This window comes from Pristis pectinata, chromosome 4 (assembly GCF_009764475.1).
Source record: "Pristis pectinata isolate sPriPec2 chromosome 4, sPriPec2.1.pri, whole genome shotgun sequence".
Classification (NCBI taxonomy): Eukaryota; Metazoa; Chordata; class Chondrichthyes; order Rhinopristiformes; family Pristidae; genus Pristis; species Pristis pectinata.
In genome coordinates this window covers 62,909,124-62,931,271 of record NC_067408.1, presented here as the reverse complement: position 1 = coordinate 62,931,271, position 22,148 = coordinate 62,909,124, and the positions used below count along the sequence as shown (strand labels likewise).

Below are 22,148 nucleotides of genomic sequence, written 5' to 3'. Positions count from 1 at the left end.
TGTGCTAGTACATAAAACACAGAAATAAGCATGAAGGTAGTCACAGCAAGCAATTAGATAAGCAGCTAACATGTTGGCCTTTATTGCAAGGGGGATGGAGTACAAGATTGAAGGAATTTTATTGCATTTGTGCTGAGCTTTGTCAAGGCGACACCTGGTGTAGTGAATGGAGTTTTGCTCTCCATATCCACAGAAGGACTTACATGTCTTAGAGACTGTGCAGTATGGATTTACCAGATGGCTTCCTGCCTTATGGTATTCTCCCATGAGAACATAAGAAATAGGAGCATGAGTTGGCCATACAATCTTTTGAGCCTGTTCTCCCATTCAATGAGAACATGGCTGATCTGATCGCTGCCTCATTGCTACTTTCCTGCCTGCACCACATTAACACTTGATTCCTCAAAAAATGCAAAAATTTCTCCATCTGCCTATCCTTCACCTTTTCAATCCTCTAGGTGAAGTAGGCAACACCTTATTCTTAAACAACATCTCAGCTCTAGATTCCCCCATGAGACAACGCACACATCCTCACTGACTCCATCCTGTCAACTCTCCACTTCTCAACTCCGAAAAGCATATGCCCAACCTACTTAATCCTTCCCTTTAAGACTGCCCCGCATCCTGTTGAGCTTTCTCTAAATTACCCCTAATACAACTATGTTGCTCTTTAAATACGGAGACCCAAATCGTGCACAGTACTTTGGTAAATTGGTTTATTATTCTCACATGTACTGAGTGGAAAAACTTTGTTTGGCATGCCATCCATACAGATCATTTCATCACATCAGTACATCAAGGTAGTACAAGGGAAATCAATAACAGAACGCAGAATAAAGTGTTACAGATTACAGAGAAAGTGCAGTGCAGGCAGACAATAAGATGCAAGGCCATAACGAGGTAGATTGTGAGGTCAAGAGTCCAGTTTATCGTACAAGAGGTCTGTTCAACAGTCTTATAACAGCGGGGTAGAAACTATCCTTGAGCCTGGTGGTATGTGCCCTCAGGCTTTTGTGTCTTCTGCTCGATGGGAGGGGGGTCTCTCTGCTGTTTCTTGCAGAGTAGTTGCCATACCAAGCCATGATATATCCAGACAGGATGCTTTCTGTGGTGCATCAGTAAAAATTGGTGAGGGTCAACAGGGACATGCCGTATTTCTTTAGCCTCCAGAGGAAGTAGAGACGGCAATGTGCTTTCTTGGCCATGGCGTCTATGTGGTTGGACCAGGACAGGCTATTTGTGATGTTTACACCTAAGAACTTGAAGCTGTCAACCTCAGTACCATTGATATAAACAGAAGCATGTGCCCCGCCCCACTTCCTGAAGTCAAGAAGTCTTTGGTCTCACTCTGTACTCTTATAGCAAGATCCCTACTTTTAAATACCATTCTCCTTGCAATATTTTGAGCAGGAAGTGTCTATGCTCTCTGTAATTTGGAAGTTTATAAAGAGAAAACGTCAGAACGCAAGATATTGCTTTCCCTGATTGGAGCCTAAATCTGGGGAAAACAATCTCAGAACAGGGTGTCAGCTATTTAGGTAGGAAATTGAAAGATTTTTCTTCACAGTTAAATTTCAGATGGTGTAAAATCTTGGAGTATTCTTCACAGAGAGCTGAGGATGCTCAGTCATCAAGAGTATTCATGACAGAAATTGACATATTTCTGGGATCTCAGGGAAAGTGGAGATGAGATCAAGGATCAGTCATGATCTTACTGACTGATGAAGTTGGGTTCAAAAACAGATCCAATGTCTATTCTTGCTTTTTTTTAATGTTCACATCCAGTCCAGATCTCAACTGGCTGTCACTGTAGTGCTACCACTTTTATTCATATTCAATAATACAGTATTGCATAGCTAGAAAATCATCACACACAAAAATGAGCAGAGAAACAATATAAATAGGGTGATAAGGGTTATATGGAGCAGAAACACTGATGGGGAATCATTAGACTAAGGGGCTTGTTCTATGCTATAAGTCTATGTAATGTACATAATACAGAAAACTCTAGTGCTTTGTTTTAGTAGCTTTATAGGTACTAACACATTCCCAATCTTATCAAAATTAAGTTTAATTTACATGGGTGTCCAGTTTCCATTTTGGAGTTACTTTATCCCATTACTCTTCAGAAGGTATTTTGAAAATTCAGCGTTTGTCCTGCCATCACAGCTTAATAACATCTGTAATCTGCTGTTAAACACAAAAGGACACTTTAGTACAAGTACACTTTCTTTCACCTTGCCTGTAGAAGTAGTATATTCTTTGCATGCTGTGGCCTCTGTCAGTCACCATCCAAACCAATCCTTTCTAAATAATGATCGCTCTGCTCTGAATTCCCAACATCTACAGTAGGTTATCCCCATTTTCATTATTTACACAGTTTTACTCCACTAGTTCCTCTTCTTGATATTTTACACATTCCTCCTCAGACTAAAGCCACACCTTTAAATCAGACAAGGTAACAAGAGAATTCCCTCAAACCCAGGACCTTGATAACATACGGATTCTTATAATCACCACCAACTCCCTTACTCCCTAGCCCTTGGGCCTTGATGAGCCACTTCCTCTCACATTGTTTCACTGCAGGCCAAACTTAGATAGCTTAGCACCTGCTAACTCATCGGGATCCTTGCTCAGTTATGATGAAAGGTCAACAACTCGAAGTGTGACCTCAGTGTCTCCGTCCACAGATGCTGCCTGACCTCCTGAATATTTCTACCATTCTCCAATTTTTTGTTTCAGATTTCCACCAACAGTATTTCACCTTATTAAGATAATGACATGTTCATTTCCATTACTGATGTATGCCAATGAAGTGCAGGCATGTACTGATAAACAATTTGCAATAATTCCCTTCAATAAACTTTGCCAAAGATTGAGCCACACACACACAAAAAGAGAATATTTCTCATCCCACTCTCAGGATTCTATTCAAGTAGAGAGGACAGGAATTAATTGAGATTGTAGCAGCCTTTACTGCCTACATTTCAGCTGACTAAATGCATTAAATGTTAAGTGCAGGCCCACAATTTACAAAGATACCAGGAGATAAAATGGAAGCATGGAGGAGGAGAGGCAGTCTGTCAGCAGACAAGCCCATTTAAGCAAGAGAATATCTGGTGCAAAACATAAACATTGACCAATGTATTTTTCAGAAGTGATACAGTAGCAAAAACATTACAACCGACATGGCCATGGAATGCTTCCTCTGTAGACCACAGAAATCTGCAAGGTCAAGATTTCTGTCATGGGCTAAATATATTGCGAGCAACGTGTCTCCATAATTCTCTGTGTTTCCCAGATTGGCTCCAAGGCTGTCTAACCACCTCTAAAAACTCTTATCTTGATCATTGATAGGCCTACAGTTTTATTTTAAGTAACACAGAGCAGATATACAGGACCTGGGTCCAGGACCTTATGTATGGGAAGCACCAAAATTAAAATCATATTATCCTTCATGTCTAGGAGCATATTTGTATTTCTCAGGGTTGAAAATCATTCCTGTGAAATTACCAAAAATTGATACACAGAAAATAAATGATCCAGGAGGCTATTTTCCCATCATTTCCATCCCAGTTGAAAACCTCTGTTTCCACCTGCCAGCACTAAGACTGCAGCACTGAAGGTCAAGCCTCTTCGGGATCATACTAAAGCACCACCGAAATATGTTTAAGGTTGCTTCCTTTACCACCCTTCCAGGCACTTTCGCCCTCTGGATGAAAAGTTATTTCTTTCTCACCCCTCTAATGCTCCTATAATACTGGTTTGATCCTCTGTTGCAGAAAATAAGTTCTTCCTATTCACTGAGTTTATACCACACATAATTTTAAACAGTTAAGTCTCCCCTCAGTCTTTTCTGTTCTGCAAAAGACAACCTTATCCAATCTTTCCTCTTAGATACAATTTTCCAGTCCTGGCAACACCTTTATAAAATTCCTCTGCACATTCTCCAATGCAATCACATTTTTCCTGTAACGTTGTGATCAGAATGGTAAGCTGTATTCAAGCTGTGGCCTAACCAGTGCTGTCTACAGTTCCAGCATCACCTCTCTGGTCTTGTATGTTATGCTAAGCTAATAAAGTACAGTATCCGTTAAGCCTTTTTAACCACCTTATTGACTTGACATGCTACCTTTAAGGACCTATGGACACACATTCTATTCCTCACCACTCAATATCCTCCCATTTATTCTTTGCCTTGTTGCACTTTCCCAAATGCATTACCTCACACTTCTCTGGATTAAATTCAATTTGCTATTTTTCTGGCCCACTGACTAGAATATGTAGATCTTCCTTCGGGTTAAGGCTTTTCTCCTTACTGTCAACCACGCAGCCAATTTTTCAAATATTTTTTGATACAAATTAACCCCATCTCTAATACAGTGTTAGGGAAAGAATATGAGCAATTCAAAAGAGTTAAACCATTCATAACAATTAAATAATAATACTGTGTTACTAGCAATGGAGACATAGGCCAGTGAACAAATATATTAGCAGTATATTGTTGAAGGAAAGGAAGGAAAAGGAAGCTTCTCAGAGAAATACAGAAAGACTTGCTCAAACAGATTGCTGCATTAGAGTCTAAAGGTTAACCTTTCAAGTCAGGGAGTAAGTGTTATTGCGTGTGACAAAATTTTGAAATATGCCTTTCCAAACTGAAGGTGCAGGGATAAACTCAGTCAGAACTTCCACATGGAAGAATCTTGATTCTTGAGGAATCACGAGTGATCACTACTTATTCTGAACCGAGACTCTTTCTCCTACTCCTTTACTCCCACGTGTAGATGCACTCTCTATCTTAACATAAGCTCAATTTCTCCATCTCTCTTCCTCCCACCTGTGCCTATGTCCTTCTCACTTCTTTCTTTTCATTAACTCTTTCCAACCTCTCATCCATCCTCCTGAATGAGTCTGTTACACTCATTCAATTGTTTTCCCCCTTCTCTGCCTCACTGTTGATTTCTAATCACCTGAATCTGCCTCACTTTACTTTCTCATCTTTGTGGCTGCTCCTGAACCACTTTTTTTGTTTAAAAAAAAACCTATCTTTCTTCTCTTTACATGTTCCATCCTTTCCTCTGTTCTCTCCTCCCTTTGTTCCCCTTTTTTTGTGTGTCATACCCGGCATCTTGGTTTCTTGAATGCTGTATTCCTCTATCTCACTGTCTCTGTGCACTCCTATCTCTCCTATATTCTCTCTCTCTCATACACACACTTCTCCACTGTACTCTCTCTCTCCCTCTCTCACCCTACTTCTGTCTCATTCTCTCTTTGGCATGTCTCTGCTATTCTTCTTGCCTCACCCAATCTATTTTCTTTATTTGTCTATCCTCTCTCCTCACTCTATTCCATAGCTCCCTGACTCACTCCTGCTGCTCCCCATCCCAACAACTTTCATTTTGTGTAGCTACCTATCCTTCTCTCTATGTCACCATCTCCCTCACACCATCTTCTCACAGAGGGTGGCGAATTTCTTGAATTCTCTACCCAAGAGGATCACGCACTGCAGCCATTGAAAACAACAAACTTCACGACGTGTCAGTGCTAATAAACCTTATTCCGATTCTGCAGCAGCCATGGGGTGGAACTGGATAAAAGTCACAAAAATCTCAGCCACTCCATTTAAGTTCCTGCTTGATCACTAAAGAGGAGGTAGATACATTTTTGGGGCAAACTGAGGGATATGAGGGAACTGGCACAGGAATACCTGGGGCAGATATGCCATGATCACATTGAATGCAGACAGGTTTGAAGGATCAGACAGCCTACACCTGCTCCTAATTTCTTCTGTTCTTGAAAAGGTTAAAGATAGAGAAGTAGTTTGAAAGAATTAAACGGCCAAGGTTAGTTTATCTTTGAGGAGAGTGTTGTGACAGCAGATTAAGGAATAAGGCAGCAGCACCTGAACAAAACAAATAGTTAATAATACCAGCTACCAGGTGAGTCAGGATGAAGGGTTGGTGGTCAGCTTTCTGTGGGAACAGGACTGCAAGAGCAGGAGGTGGGTCTCAGGCACAAAGTCAGCTGGGAGAGGTCACCAGAGGAGAATGAAGGGAAAGTCAGGGCGTGATTCTGAGTCAGGCCCCCTCTTCCACCCAATTCTCGATTCCTAGGACCGCCCCCCACCAACCAGGTACCATTCCTCCTCTCACACTTCCCCCCCAAATCCCACCACAACCCACCCAACCAACCAACCAGCCCTACCTCTTCCCAAATCCCACATCACAAATCCACACGCCGCCCACCCCGTCCCCAACTCCCGGGTCCCTCCCGCATCCCCCGGGTCCGCCCCCCCATCCCCTTCCCAAAGGCAACCGCTCCCTCCCTCATCCTATTCCCCCTCCCCCAGGCCCTGGGTCCGCCCCCCACCCCGTTCCCCCAGGCCCCCGCTCCCTCCCTCATCCCCCTCCCCCAGGCCCCGGGTCCGCCCCCCATCCCCTTCCCCCAGGCCCCCGCTCCCCTGCCGGGTCCCCACCCCATCCCCTTCCCCCGAGCCCTCACCGTTCCGCTCCGGAGCCGCTTCATGCCGGGTCGGGGGGGTAACAACAGGCCCCGTAATCCAGCGCCGACTCACCATCGGCGGGGGCTGGGAGAACAGGCCACAGCAATCGAGCGCGGAGTAGCTCCAACCGCCGCAGTAACCCGGCGCGGCCAGAGGTGGCGCAGAGCGCGCTGGGGGCAAAGGTCAGGGAGCATTTGGGGAGAGGAGAGGGGGGTGAGAGGGGAAATGAGGGGGTGGGGGAGGTGAGGGGTGTGGGTGGGGAGGGGATCGGGGAGGGATTGTGGTGGGGTGGGAAAAGGGGAGAGAGGAGGGGGAGGGCGTGGGGTTGGGGAGAGGGCAAGGGATGTGAGGGGAGGGACTGAGGGGGTGGGGAGGGGCTGAGGGGGGAATGGGGGAAGGGAGAGTAGAGGGGGGATGAGGGGGAGATGGGGAGGGGAGGGGAGATGGGGGGTGGGGGAGAGGGGACGGGAGATGGGGGGTGGGGAGAGGGGACGGGAGATGGGGGGTGGGGGAGAGGGGACGGGAGATGGGGGTGGGGGAGAGGGGACGGGAGATGGGGGGTGGGGGAGAGGGGAGGGGAGATGGGGGGGTGGGGGAGAGGGGAGGGGAGATGGGGGGGTGGGGGAGAGGGGAGGGGAGATGGGGGGGTGGGGGAGAGGGGAGGGGAGATGGGGGGGTAGGGGAGGGGAGATGGGGGGGGGAGGGGAGGGGAGATGGGGGGGTAGGGGAGGGGAGATGGGGGGGTGGGGGAGAGGGGACGGGAGATGGGGGGGTGGGGGAGAGGGGAGGGGTGTGGGAGGAAAGGGGGAGGGGGAAAGGGGTGTGGGAGAGGGCAAGGGGTGTGAGGGGGAGGGGGTGGGGCGAGGCAAGGGCCTGAGGTGGGGAACGGGCGAAAAGGGCAGTGCAGGGGGTAAAGGGGACGGGGATTGGGGAATGGAGGGGGGATGGGGGTCAGGGGAGGGGGTGGGGGAAGTAAAGAGGGGGAGGTGGGGAAGGGGAGGGGGAGTATAGGGGAGGGGAGAGGATGGGGGTAAGGGGAAGGAGGGAGGGTAGGAGGGGGCTGGGGAGAGGGAGGGGGAAGGAGAGGGCAGGGTAGTTGGGGGTGGGAAGGGGGAGAGGGGAGGTGGAGAGGGGGTGAAGCGGAGGAGTAGGGAAGGGGTCCTGCCAATGGCGGATACCAACCGACCATGGCTCTCAGTGGACCGGACGGTCCTTGTCTGTGGTGACCAGGTGAGGAGCAGAAGGAGCTGCCGCTCCCATTCTCAAATCAGTGAGAGATTGCTATTGAGCCGGAGTTTGAGGTTAGGAGACATTGTTCATTGGGTAACCCTGTCCCAAAAGAATGACAGCTTTAGGTCCCTGGAAGGGTCATCCACAGAGAGCAGTCCCATCCCATCACTGGGTCTGGTCAATCAAATAATCTGAATTCAAGATTCAAAATTAGTTGAGGTAACAGGGGCCACCAGAAACACCACCCTTGGTTCCTGTGGAAGGTTATCTGCTCCCTGAAATGACCTGCCTGCTGAAGTGACCCAGAAAGTCACTCAGTTGTAGACATGAAAGGAATGGGGATACCATGTGGCACCCATTTAGACCCTAATGCCTGTTCTGCCATTGTGAAGATCGCAGCTGACCTATCTCGCCTCCACTTTCCAGTAATGTCCCCTCTGCCCAAGACCGCAACAAATCACAGAGTGTTGTGAATGCAGCCCAATCCATCAGCAAACCAGCCTCCCCTTCATCGACTCTGTCTACACTTCCCGCTGCTTCGGGAAAGCAGCCAACATTATCAAGGACCCCTCCCACTCCGGTCATTCTCTCTTTTCCTCTCTTCTGTTGGGCAGAAGACACAAAAACCTGAGAGCACAAACCAGCAGATTCAAGGACAGCTTCTATCTGACTGTTATTAGACTCTTGAATGGACCTCTCATACACTAAAGGATGAACTCGCGATCTCCCAATCTACCTCGTTGTGGCCCTTGCACTTTACTTGTGTACCTACACTGCACTTTCTAACTGTAACACAATATTCTGCATTCTGTTTCCTTTTAACTACCTCAATGTAACGTACGGCATGGATGGTATGCAAAACAAAAGCTTTTCCCTGTACCTTGGTACATGTGACAATAATAAATGAGTACCAATATCTTTGATTCCTGTAAGATCCAGAAATTTATCGATCACTGTTTTGAATAAATTCAAATGACTGAGCCTCCAGAGCTCTCGGAGTAAACAATTCCAAGGATTCACTACCCTCTAAGTGAAGAAATGTTCACCCTCTCAGTCCTAAATGGCTTTCCCCTTACTCTGAGACTGTAACCTCTAGTTTTAGACTCTTCAGTCATGGGAAACATCCTCCCTGCTGAGCCTTGTGAGGAGTTTCAGAAAGATCACCTCTCATTCTGAACTAAAAATTCCTGCCCAAGTCTACTCAATCACTCCTCATACAGAAAACATGTCTGGTGAATCTTTCTTGCACTTTATGGAGAGTTTAGGTAAGGAGACCAAAAACTATACAGTACTCTAGGTGTGATCTCAACAGGCTATAATTATAAAAGACATCTTTATTCCTGTACTCATTCTCTTGTAATAAAGGCCAACATACCATTTGCCTTCCTAATTGTGTGCTGCACCTGTGTTTTAGCTTTCAGTGACTTGTGCACAAGACAGCTCTTTGAACATCAACATTTTCCAATCTGTCACTATTTAAAAAGTACTCTGCTCTTCTGATTCGAAGTGGAGGACCTCACAATTTTCCACATGTTATTCCCTTGAAGCTTTATTACATCCCTCTTCCTATTTACACTCTCAATTATTTTTACATCTTCGACAAAGAGAAATATAACATTTAGTTCCCAAAGCCAAATTGTTGATATAGATTGTTACAAGCTGGGACTCAAGCAACCAACCCTGCCAAACCCCGGTAATCACAGCCTGCCAACCTGAGTAAGACCAGTTTATTCCCACTCATAACCAATTCTCAATTCATGTCAGTACATCACCAAAAACATATTTTCCTCTTTATAAAACCATGATGATTTTGCTAAGTCGTATTGTTCATTAGGTGTTCTGTTATTACACCTTTCATTTTAGATTCTGGCATTCTCTAGATGTTAAGCTAACAGGTCAATGGTCCCATGTTTTCTGTCTTCCCTCTTTCTTAAATTATGGGGTCATGTTTGATTCCCTTCAATCTTTAGGACATATTCTGGAAACCATAGAATTATGAAAAATCATAACTATTGCATCCACTAACTCCAAAGCCACCTCTTTCAAAGCTCTGGGATGTGGTTCATTGGATGCTTGGGATTGATAAAAACAGGTTTCAATCTCACCAACAACCCATTTTTTAAAACAAATAAATGTCCTTCATTTCCTTATTGTTGCTAGAACGTTGGTGTTTCTGCAGGTTTTTTGTGTCTTCTGTGAACCTTATTTGTCTGAATTCTGCCACTTCCTTATTCCTTATCATGAGCTCTCCCATCTCTTTCTATGAGAAACCCACGTTTGCACTTGCTTCCCTTTTCCTTTTCACGCACTACCTTCCTCATTAGTTTAATCTCTTATTCACTTTCTTCATCAATTTCTTGGTCCTCCTTTACTGATTTCTAAAATGCTCCCCATTTTCAGGCCTTTGCTAATTCTGCCAACTTTATAAGCTTCTTCCTTTGTCTTAACACTATCTGTAATTTCTTCTGTCAGCCATACTTTTCCTGTTGGGTTTCTCTGCCTGAATGAAGTATACATTTTTAAGCAAATTGTGCATTATTTCTTTAAATACTGGCCTTGCCTGTCCACCATCATACCTTTTAATCTAGCTCTCCAATTAAGCAACTCACCCCGCATACTTTTATAATTTTATTTGTTTAAATCATAGAACATTTCAGCACAGTCCTTCGGTCCACAATGTTGTGCCAACATTTTATCCTGCTCTAAGATCTATCTAACCCTTCCCTCCCACGTAGCCCCTGATGTAAGACCTTGGTTCTGGATTGACCTACTTTGAAACTCAATGTACAGCTCCATTTTATTATGGTCAGCTTCCTCTTAATATTATTAATTAATTTGTTCTCACTGCATGATACCTGTGTCTAATACTGGATGCACCACCCAGCAGTTCCCTCGCAAATCTCTGTGGGTAGATGGGCTGAGGTTCTAAATTGGGAGAACTTTCCCACAGAATAAACGAGTGACAACTTGATGTAGTTGTGTTCAAAGAGTTAGATGTTACAACCGACATACCAGACTCCTTCAATATGATCCTGGGGTAGATCCACCAGAGGTAGGGATACAGTGTTATGCAGTTGGAAAGGAACTGCTCTAGAAGACCTTAACATTATTTCTGGATCCTGGGAAGATTTATCTCATCACAAGCAAGCAAAACTCTCACGGAAACAATTTACTGTCCTCAACTGATAAATCAGTGCTGCTCCATATTAAGAACAACTTGAGTGAACCTCTGAAAGTAGTAAGGGAGGGGTGGGGGGAATAGCACCCCAGTGTGCATCAAAAGATTGGCTCAGTAGCACCAACACTGACCAAGGTGGCCGAGTCTTGAAGTACACTTGTGCCTTACTGGGTGTGCATGAGAGGACTAACACGAAGGATAAATGTGCATTACCTCATTCTCATCTATTTACTTGTTGTAGATGCAAATGTCTGTTACATGATTGGCAGGAGTAACCACTGCAGAGTCCTTATAGAGACAAAGTCCCACTTCAGAATGGGGACATCTTCCTTCTTTTTGTATTGCCCTAATATCATGCAGAACATTTCCAGAAGCCTAAAACTGAGCATGAGACCCCCTGGGCCATCAGCAGCAGCAGAACTGCATTGTACCATAATCTGTAATCTCACAGGCTAAGAAGTCCTTCACGGCTTCATTATTATCAGACCAGCACACTAACCTTGCCTCAGCCAAGTGTGGAAGGGCATGCTGGGAACAGCAGCAGCAGGAGTTCCTAAAAACAATGTGCAAAATTACACGCATGCTGAACAGTGAGAACAGCACGTGACAGAGTCAGATGAGCTCACAACCAAGCCTTAAGACCAAAGCTCTCCAGTTGTGAATGGTAGTGGACAATTCACTAGCTAATTGGAGAAGGAAACTCTATGAACATCTCTAGCCTCTAACGTCAGTGGTAGGGAAGTTATTGGAAAAAAAATACTGAGGGACAGATGAACCTACACTTGGAAAGGCCAGCGTTGATCAGGGATAGTCAGCACAGCTTTGTTGGTGGGAGATCCCGTCTCACTAATTTAGATGAGTTTTTTGAAGAGATAACAAAATGTATTGATGGTGTCCCGCAGGAATTGGTTCTGGGACCTCTACTTTTTGTGATATTTATAGATGGCTTAGATGAGGGGGTGGAAGGCTGGGTTAGTAAGTTTGCGGACGACACTAAGATCGGCGGTGTTGTGGATAGTGTGGAGGGCTGTCGGAGCTTACAGAGGGATATTGATAGGATGCAGAGCTGGGCTGACAAGTGGCAGATGGAGTTCAATCCGGAGAAGTGTGAGGTGGTACACTTTGGAAGGACAAACTCCAGGACAGAGTACAGGGTGAATGGCAAGGTACTTGGCAGTGTAGAGGAGCAGAGGGATCTGGGGGTTCATATTCACAGTTCACTGAAAGTTGCCTCACAGGTGGATAGAGCAGTTAAGAAGGCCTATGGGATGTTAGCTTTCATAAATCGTGGGATTGAGTTTAAGAGCCGCGAAGTGATGATGCAGCTTTACAAAACTCTAGTTAGACCACACTTAGAGTACTGTGTTCAGTTCTGGTCGCCGCATTATAGGAAGGGTGTGGAGGCGTTGGAGAGGGTGCAGAGGAGATTTACCAGGATGCTGCCTGGATTAGAGCGTATGGAGTATGAGGAAAGGCTTAAGGTGCTAGGGCTTTATTCACTGGAAAGGAGGAGGTTGAGAGGAGACATGATAGAGGTATATAAAATATTGAGAGGAATAGATAGAGTAGACAGCGCCTCCTTCCCAGGGCACCAATGCTCAAGACGAGAGGGCATGGCTTTAAGGTTATGGGTGGGAGGTTGAGGGGAGATGTCAGTGGGAGGTTTTTCACCCAGAGAGTGGTTGGTGCATGGAATGCACTGCCTGGGGTGGTGGTGGAGACAGATACATTGGACAGGTTCAAGAGTTTGTTGGATAGGCATATGGAGGAATGTGAGATAGAGGGATATGCGGGAGGAAAGGGTTAGATAGTGTGAGGGTGGTTTGATGGACGGCATAACATGGTGGGCCGAAGGGCCTGTTTTGTGCTGTATGGTTCTATGGTTGTAATCTAAATGGACTTCAGTAAGGCCTTTGCATGGAAGGCTGGTCCAAAACAACAAAGTTCATGGAATTCAACAAAGCTCATGGCAAATTGGATCCAAAGTTGGCTTGGTAATAGGAGGACAGAGGGTGATGGTGGAGGGTTGCTTTTGTGTTTGGAAGCTCATGACCGGCGGTGTACCACGGAGCGGTGCTGGGTCCCTTGATGTTTGTCATTTACATTAATGATTTGGATTTGAGTGTGGGAGGAATGATTAGTAAATTTGTAGATGACACAAAAATTGCTGGTGGTGTTGATAGTGGGGAGAATAATCTTGGGTTACAAAATGATATTGATCAGTTGGTAAGTTGGGCAAAGCAATGGCAAGATGGAATTTAATCATGATAAGCACGAGGTGATGCATTTTGGGAGGTCAAATGAGGGTAGGATATACACCATGGACGGTAAGACCCTGGGGAGTATTGAACAAGTCCAAGGATTCCTAAAGGTGGCAACACAGGTTGATAAGGTGGTGAAGAAGGCATATGGGATGCTGGCCTTCCTTAGCTGGAGCATAGAATATGGGAGCATGGAGGTCATGGTACCACTTTATAAAACTTCAGTTAAGCCACAGCGGGAGCAATGTTTGCAGATCTGGTCGCCACACTATAGGAAGGACATGAATGCACTGGAGAGGATTCAGAGGAGATTTACCAGGATATTGCCTGGGATGAAGCATTTTAATTACGAGGAGAGACCAGATAGGTGACATGATAGAGAGACACAAAATTATGAGGGGCATACATGGAGTTGATAGTGAAAAACCTTTCCCCATAATGAAGATGTCTAAAACCAGAGGGCATAGGTTTAAGTGTGAAGTAAGAAGGTTAGAGGGGATCTGAAGGGAACAAAACTCACTCAGAGGGTAGTTGTGATCTGGAACACACTGCCTGAGAAGGTGATGGAAGCAGATAGTCCAACAATATTTAAAAAGTATATGGATGAGCATTTGAATCGCCAAGGCATAAAAGGCAATGGACCAAGTACTGGTAAATAGGATTAGTACAGATGGTTACTTGATTGTTGGCATGGAAATAGTGGAACACTATAACTAATCTCAATAACGATGGAGCCCAGAACTTAAGACAAGCTGAAACATTAAATATAAAACAGTTGAATGTACCTGGAAATATGAAAAATTGCCTAACTATGACTTCTTTACAAAAGCAAGGATGAATCCAACCCAGCTAATTATTACTATTAATCATCAGCAAAGCAGTGGAAGCTGTGATCAGTAATGCTTTCAAGTACCATTTACTCATCAATAACATGCTGGTTGGTCCCAGATTTACATCTTGTAGGACTGCACGGGTCCAGAACACTTTTTGCCTTAGTCCAAGCACAAAGAGAGGACCGAATTCCAGAGGTGAGGTTAGAATGATAGGCCTTGACATCAAGGCAGCTTTTGAACAAGAGCGACATTAAGGAGCTGTGGTAAGACAGTAGCCGATTAAAATCAAGGGGAAAGTACTCCACTGGTTGGAGTCATGTCCAGCAAAAAAGGAAGATAGTCAATCACCTCAGTAACATCATTATCAATGACTCGGTCCATTAAGGCCAAAAGTCAAGATGCTCCATTTACAAGTCCTCAGATAATGAAACAGTCTGTACACAACTAGACCTACCCATCATTCGGCCACGTACTGCTAGACCATAAGGTAATGCCAACAGGAATAGGCCACTCAGTCCCCGAGCCTCCTCTGCCAGTCAACAGAATTGTGACTGATCCAAAATTCCTGCACTTTCCCCTCAAGCTGATGGGTGGCAAATAACATCTGAACTACACAAATGCTAGGAAATGATCACCTCCAACAAGAAAAGATGCTAACCACCCTCCCCTGTCATTTAACAACACTGCCACCACTAACATCCTGAAGGTCACCATTGTTCAGAAACTTAACCAGACCCCTCCTATAAGTAGTGTGAGTGCCAGATTAGGTCAGAGACTGGGTGTCATATAGTGTCTCTCTCACCTAATTCACCAAGTCCTTTCTGCCATGCTCCAATGACCATCAAGTTTGAAACCATCCACTTGATCAACTCTTTATTCACCACTCTGAACATTCTCTTCCCTCGCCACTAACACATTATAGGACTATTCATAGCCATGGTAAGTAATGTATTACAGTACCTTTGCCGCATTTTCATTGCAGCGCCTCCCAAACCCATGACTTCTATCAGATGAGGGCAACAAGCTCACAAGAATACCACTAACTGGTAGTTTCCCTGTAACATCTCCAGGTCATACACTACTTGGTCTTGGAATACATCATTGTCCTTTTGTTGTGGCGGGGTCCTGGAATTCCCTACCCAACAGCATTTTGAGAGCACTTGCAGCAACTCAAGAGGGCAGCTCACTAATACTTTCTCATGGGTCATTAGAGATGGACAATAAATGTAGTTTTGCTGGCAGTGCCCACATCCCATAAATAAATGAAAACTACTTTAAACCAGGGATGTCCAACTTATTAACAATACGTTACCAAGTATGGATCATGTGGGAGGCAAAAAGAAGTTTAATTTCATGAGATATCATTGACAAAGGGATGTAGGAACAAAATGGGTCTCCATGATTTGAACTGTTGCTATGTGGAGAGTATAAATAGTGTTGGTCTGAATGGCATGTCATTTCCATGTATTTGTTGATTAATAATGAATTTTGGTATTAGAGTTGAGGATTATACACTTGTGGGGCAGCAGAGCGAAGGAGAATCCTTTATCAAACTCTGTGTAAATTGTCTGCTGTATTTTCCCTGCATTGTAACTGTTCTACTTTACACAAGTACTTGATTACTGTGGGATGTCTCAGAGCGATAAAAGGTGCCAAATAAGTGCCAGTTTCTTCCTTCCCTAAGCCCACTAATTTCAAACAAGGTTAATCTGGAGCTAAACAATTTATGTGTAAAATAAAGTTTAGATTTGGTCCAGATGCCAGTGTTTAAGGTAACATGTAGCCTCTGAGCTGCCGAGTACATATTCCTTGGCTTAAAATATAGCTCATTTTCTAATAGTTCTACAGTTCTACGTATGTTTCCCTTACAAATTATTGTGCTGTGGCACTGGTACAAGAAAAGATCTTGAAACATGCTGACTGCAAGGAGTACATATTCCTTGGCTTAAAATATAGCTCATTTTCTAATAGTTCTACAGTTCTACGTATGTTTCCCTTACAAATTATTGTGCTGTGGCACTGGTACAAGAAAAGATCTTGAAACATGCTGACTGCAAGGAACTGTTTATTGATGCCTCATATGAGGGTAATTGGACCCTTATCAAGTATCAGGTAAACACATATCCACAGCAGAAGTCTACTGAAATTCAAAAAAAAACTAGAGTTGTTGGAAAGCCAAAATAAAAATCAAACTTTATAGGAGCAAGAGCAGGAAGGATTTAAAAGAGCAAGTCTTGTTGATTAGCTGATTGGCTAATCGGGCAGCAGCAGCCAATAAAAAGAAGGTAAGCTCAAGTGGAGCAGCCATTGTACAAGTGGCTCAGTGTAAGAGTGGGACCTTGAGGCTTCGGTGTGAAGAGGTGGAGTAAGTGAACGGAGGCCAAGGTGAAGTTCAGGTAAGATCTCTTTCTTATTGCACAGTAGAGCAGTGGGGAATGGCAGTCAGGGCAGAGGTATGCTCCTCTTGCAGGATGTGGGAAATCAGGGAAACCTCCAGTGTTCCCGATGACTATGCTTGCGAGAAGTGCATCCGGCTGCAGCTCCTTACAGACCGTGTTAGGGAGCTGGAGCTGGATGAACTCTGAATCATTCGGGAGGCTGCGGAGTTGATAGACAGGAGTTACAGGGAGGCAGTCACACCTAGGTTCCAGGATGCAGGTAGCTGGGTGACTGTCAGGAGAGGGAAATGGAGTAGGCAGTCAGTGCAGGGTACCGTTCCCCTCAACAACAAGTATACCACTTTGGATACTGTTGGGGGGGTGGGGGAACCTACCAGGGGAAAGCCACAGCAGCCATGTCTCTGGCACTGAGTCTGACTCTGTGGCACAGAAGGGAAGTGGGGAGAAGAGGACTGCGGTAGTGATAGGGGATTCATTGGTTGGGGGAACAGACAGGAGATTCTGTGGACGAGAACGAGACTCAGAGACATCTCGGATTGAGTCCACAGCATTCTTAAGGGAGAGGATGAGCAGCCAGAAGTCATGGTACACATTGGTACCAATGACATAGATAGGAAAAGGGATGAGGTCCTGAAGAGTGAATATAGGGAGTTAGGAAGGAAGATAAAAAGCAGGACCTCAAGGGTAGTAATCCCTGGATTGCTGCTTGTGCCACATGCCAGTGAGGGTAAGAATAGGATGATGTAGCAGACTAATGTGTGGCTGAAGAGTTGCTGTAGGGGGCAGGCCTTCAGATTTGTGGATCATTGGGATCTCTTCTGGAGAAGGTATGACCTGTACAAAAGGGATGGGTTACACCTGAACTTGAGAGACCAGTGCCCCTGCAGGAAGGTTTGCTAGAGCTGTTGAGGAGGGTTTAAACTAGATTGGCAGGGGGACAGGAACCAGAGTGATAGGTCAGATGATGGAACAGTTGGTGTAAAGGTAGATGCAATGTGCAGAGTGGCTGTGAGGAAGGATAGGCAGTGGATAGGGCATAAATGCAGTCAGTCGGATGGGTTGAAATATCTTTAATGCGAGAAGTATTAAGAATAAGGGTGATGAACTCAGAGCATAGATCAGCATGTGGAATTACGATGTTGTGGCCATTACAGAGACTTGGCGGTCGCATAGGCAGGATTGGCTGCTTGATGTTCTGGGGATTTAGATTTCTCAAAAGAGAAAGAGAGGGAGGTAAAAGGAGGCGGGGGGGAGTGGCATTGCTAATTAGGGGTAGTGTCATAGTTGCAGAAATGGAGTATGTCATGGAGGGATCATCTACTGAGTCAGTGTGGGTGGAAGTCAGAAACAGGAAAGGAGCAATCCCTCTATTGGGAGTATTCTACAGACCCCCCCAATAGCCACCAGGACACAAGAACAGATAAGTAGGCAGATGTTGGAAAAGTGCACAAATAACAGGGTGGTTGTATGGGAGACTTCAACTTCCCTAATATTGATTGGCACCTCCTTGGTGAAAAAGGTTTAGATAGGGCAGAATTTGTTAGTGTGTCCAGGAAGGATTCCTGTATGTGGACAGGCCCACTTGAGGAGAGGCCATACTGGATCTAGTACTAGGCAATGAACCTGGTCAGGTGACAAACCTGTCGGTGGGCGAGCATTTCGGAGATAGTGACCACAACTCACTGACCTTTAGCATAGCCAAGGACAAGGATAGGAGCAGATGACATGGGAACATTTTTAATTGGGGCTGGGCTAATTATGATGGTATTAGGCAGGAAGTTAGGAGAGTAAATTGGGAACAGATGCTCTCAGGGAAATACACAGCAGAAACGTGGAGGTTGTTTAGGGACCACATGCATAGGATTCTGGATAGGTTTGAACCACTGAGACAGGGAAAGGATTGTAGGGTGAAGGAACCATGGTTGACAAGAGAGTTGGAACATTTAGTCGGGAGGAATAAGGAAGCATACTTCAGGTTTAAGAAGCAAAAATCAGACAGGGTGCCTGAGAATTAGAAGGTAGCAGGAAGGAGCTTGAGAAGGGACTGAGGAGAGCTAGAGGGGAACATGAGAAGGCCTTGGCAAGTAGAATTAAGGAAAACCCCAAGGTGTTCTACACGTGTGTGAAGAACAGGAGGATGACTAGAGTGAGGGTAGGACCGCTCAGGGATAAAGGGGCAAATATATGCCTGGAGGCAGAGAAGGTTGGGGAGTTCTTTAATGAATACTTTGCTTCAGTGTTCACCAAGGAGAGGGATTTTGACGAATGTGAGGTCAGCATAGAACAGGCTAATGTGCTGGAGCATGTTGAGGTTAAGAAAGAGGTAGTGTTGGAGCTTCTGAAAAACATTAGGATAGGTAAATCCCTGGGGCTGGATGAGATATACCTCAGGTTACTACGGAAAGCAAGGGAAGAGATTGCAGGAGCATTGACGATGATCTTTGCATCCTCCCTGGCCACAGGAGTAGTACCAGAGGATTGGAGGATGGCCAATGTCGTTCTGTTGTTGAAGAAAGGTAATGGGGATAATCCTGGGAATTATAGACCAGAGAGTCTTACTTCAGTGGTGGGCAAACTATTGGAGAGGATTCTTAGGGACAGGATTTACAAGCATTTGGAGAAGCATAGTCTTATTAGGGATAGGCAGCATGGCTTTGTGAGGGGCAGGTCATGCCTCATGAGCCTAATTGAGTTTTTCGAGGTGACAAAACAAATTGATGAAGGTAGAGTGGTGGATGTGGTGTATATGGATTTTAGTAAGGTGTTTGACAAGTTCCCCGTGGTAGGCTCATCCAGAAAGTCATGAAGCATGGGATCCATGGAAACTTGGCTGTGTGGGTTCAGAATTGGCTTGCCCACAGAAGGCCGAGTGTGGTAGAAGATGGAGCATATTCTTCCTGGAGGACGGTGACTAATGGTGTTCCGCAGGGATCTGTTCTGGGACCCCTGCTGTTTGTGATATTTATGAAGGTCTTGGATGAGTAAGTGGAGGGATATGTTAGCAAGTTTGCAGGTGATACGAAGGTTGGAAATGTTGTGGATAGTGTAGAAGATTGTTGAAGGCACAATGGGATATAGACAGAATGCAGAGTTGGTTGGACAAATGGCAGATGGAGTTCAATCCGGAAAAGTGTGAAGTGATGCACTTTGGAAGATTGAACTTGAAGGCAGAGTACAAGGTTAATGGCAGGATTCTTAACTGTGGAGGAATAGAGACCTTGAGGTTCAAGTCCATAGATCCCTCAAGATTGCCATGCAGGTTGATGGGGTGGTTGATGGACCAAGGGCCCGTACTGTGCTGTACTGTTCTATGTTCTAAATATAAACGCTGGAAACACTCAGCAGGTCAGACAGCTTCTGTGGAAAAAGGAACAGAGTTAACATTTCAGGTCAAAAGTCTTTAGAATTGGGGAAAGAAAACAACTTACTCTTAAATTTTAGAGAAGGTGGGGAAGGGGTGGATAGGATAAAGGGAATATCACTGATAGGGTGAGATCAGGATTACCAAGGAGATAATGTGCAGAGATCATTTGCTTGATGGTTTAATGGAGACAGTTACAGAGAGAGAAAATGAACAAAAGCAATGAAGTGAGGGGCACCTTTTTCTCTCTCCGTCTGCCTCATTAACCCATTGACCAGACAATTTCCACAACTTAACCCCACAACAATTTGACTTCAATTTATCAGATTGAGCTACTTATCCCTTCCTCTACCTTCTCTGTAACTGAAAATTTACTTGTTTTCTCTCATTCCCAGTTCTGATGAAGGGTCTTCACCCTAAAATGTTAACTCTTTTTTTTCTTTCCAGATGCTGCCTGACCTGCTGAGTGTTTATAGAACTAGTGGACCTGACACCACGGGAGACAAGTTAGACCACTGTGTCTTTGTTGGTTGAAACCATAGAATAAATTAAATCAGGTCTTGAAGAAGGGTCTTGACCCAAAATGTTGACCACCTGCTTTTCTCCACAGATGCTGCCTGGCCTGCTCCAGCATCATCATGTTTTTCATCTGGATTTCAGCATCTGCAGTCCTTTGTTTCTCTGAAAGTTGCAGTAAGCGGGGCAGGGCGGTGTTGGCGAGGAGCCTCAGGTGCTGACAGCTGAGGCCCACTTGCCACTCCTGGTCCACTCTACCCTGTGAGAAGGCCATGCTTGGGAAGCCTGCAGCATGGCTCACCCCATGGCTGCCTCAGCAGGCAAGTGTGGTTGCAGGATCTTCATGGGGTACAAGTGTTGGTGATGTATCGGATCAAACGTACTTTGGCCCATGCAAATGTTATGTCTGAATAACCGTCATTAACCTCCGACGCTGTTCAATGCATCGCATCTCAGTCACTCTCCCAGCAACAATCTGTCAGTCAGGACTGATACCTAACGTTCAGCATAGCCTCTCCTACTGAGCACTGCTTCACCTCACAGCTTGCACACACTCCCATTTATTCTGCAAGTCACTGGGCATGAGTGGTCAGTAACTAGGGTAGCAGGAAAGATGTCAGTTTACCAGAGGGTGAGTTGATGCTCTTCAGCTGTACTTCACTCTCTCCTGCCTTCCCCTGGCACTGGGGGAGAGAGGGCAGGGGGAAATAAAAGTTGCATGGATCTATCATCTACAGCTTGTAAATCAGAGGAGGATGAGGGAAAGCAGGGGTATAAATAGGAGGGCTATGAATGAGTGTCCCCACTGCTCCAGGACTATTTCCCAATACATGTGCAATACTCACTAACACACCTCCCTCTCTTTTGCACAACCAGGTGTGCCAGCTGCAACAAACCAGTGGGAGAAGGGGAGCTCAAGTGTGGTCTCATCATCTTGCCCCATTGAAGGAGAGAGTGCGTCCCTGAATTAGAGCGGCTGTGCCAGAGGCAGAGTTGAGGCTTTTTGAAGATACTCATTCATAATCCTCCAGCTTTCCCTCAGGTTACAGACTCTTCCTATTTACCAATGAACCAGTCACCTCTTTCACATCCGCTTCCCAGTGGCGCTGCCACATTCTTGGACTCTTAACTCTACCTCTCTCCGTTATTCCGTTATTGTCGCTTCAGCATTTCTCTTTGCACTACTTCAGATTGCACTGCAGTCTCTGCACCATTCTGCTGTTTTGCACTTGTCATTGTTGTATTCATTATATTAAATATCTCACTGTGCAGGCGCATTCAGCCTTCCTCTATAGGCCGTCCCACTATAGTTCTCATACAAATCCTATGCAGCAGAAGTGATTACCTCGCCCTCTGGTGACCTGGCACCATTCCCGCTACCCTGGTTACTGGCCACTCAAGCCCAAAGACTCACCACAGATAGATCCCACCCCGAGGACTGGAATCGGAATTGGTGGCTGTGACTTTGAAATCGTGGCAGTGCACTTGTCTTCTACCATCACCCTGGGAGGGGTGGGGAGACATTATTACCATGTCTGCTATTTACTCTGTGAGCTTCACACAAGCAAGGAATTTCATTGCACTGTGGTATATATGACAATAAACTAATCTGAATCCGAATCTAAATCTAAACTATGGATGATATATCCATGCAACATTTATTGCCTCATTCCTCCCTCCCCACCCCATCCCAGGTGATGGTAGAAGACAAGTGCACTGCCATGATTTCAAAGTCACAGCCACCAATTCCGATTCCAGTCCTCGGGGTGGGATCTATCTGTGGTGAGTGTTTGGGCTTGAGTGGCCAGTAACCAGGGTAGCGGGAAAGGTGCCAGGTCACCAGAGGGTGAGGTAATCACTTCTGCTGC

The 22,148-nt window shown here is 45.4% G+C and overlaps 1 protein-coding gene across 6 annotated transcripts in view; it reads right to left on the bottom strand.

Annotated features, from left to right (window-relative positions):
• akap11 (A kinase (PRKA) anchor protein 11) overlaps window positions 1-6,618 on the bottom strand; it is a 67,183-nt gene extending 60,565 nt beyond the window's left edge. For 4 of the 6 annotated variants that reach the window (XR_007956231.1, XM_052014415.1, XM_052014418.1 and 1 more), the window contains exon 1: window positions 6,502-6,588. The gene's annotated coding sequence lies outside the window, so the exon portion shown is untranslated. Of the gene's footprint in view, window positions 1-2,079; window positions 2,158-6,501 lie in introns of those variants that run through there. The other 2 variants (XM_052014414.1, XM_052014416.1) reach the window with 2 other exon arrangements.
• Window positions 6,619-22,148: the final 15,530 nt, after the last annotated feature.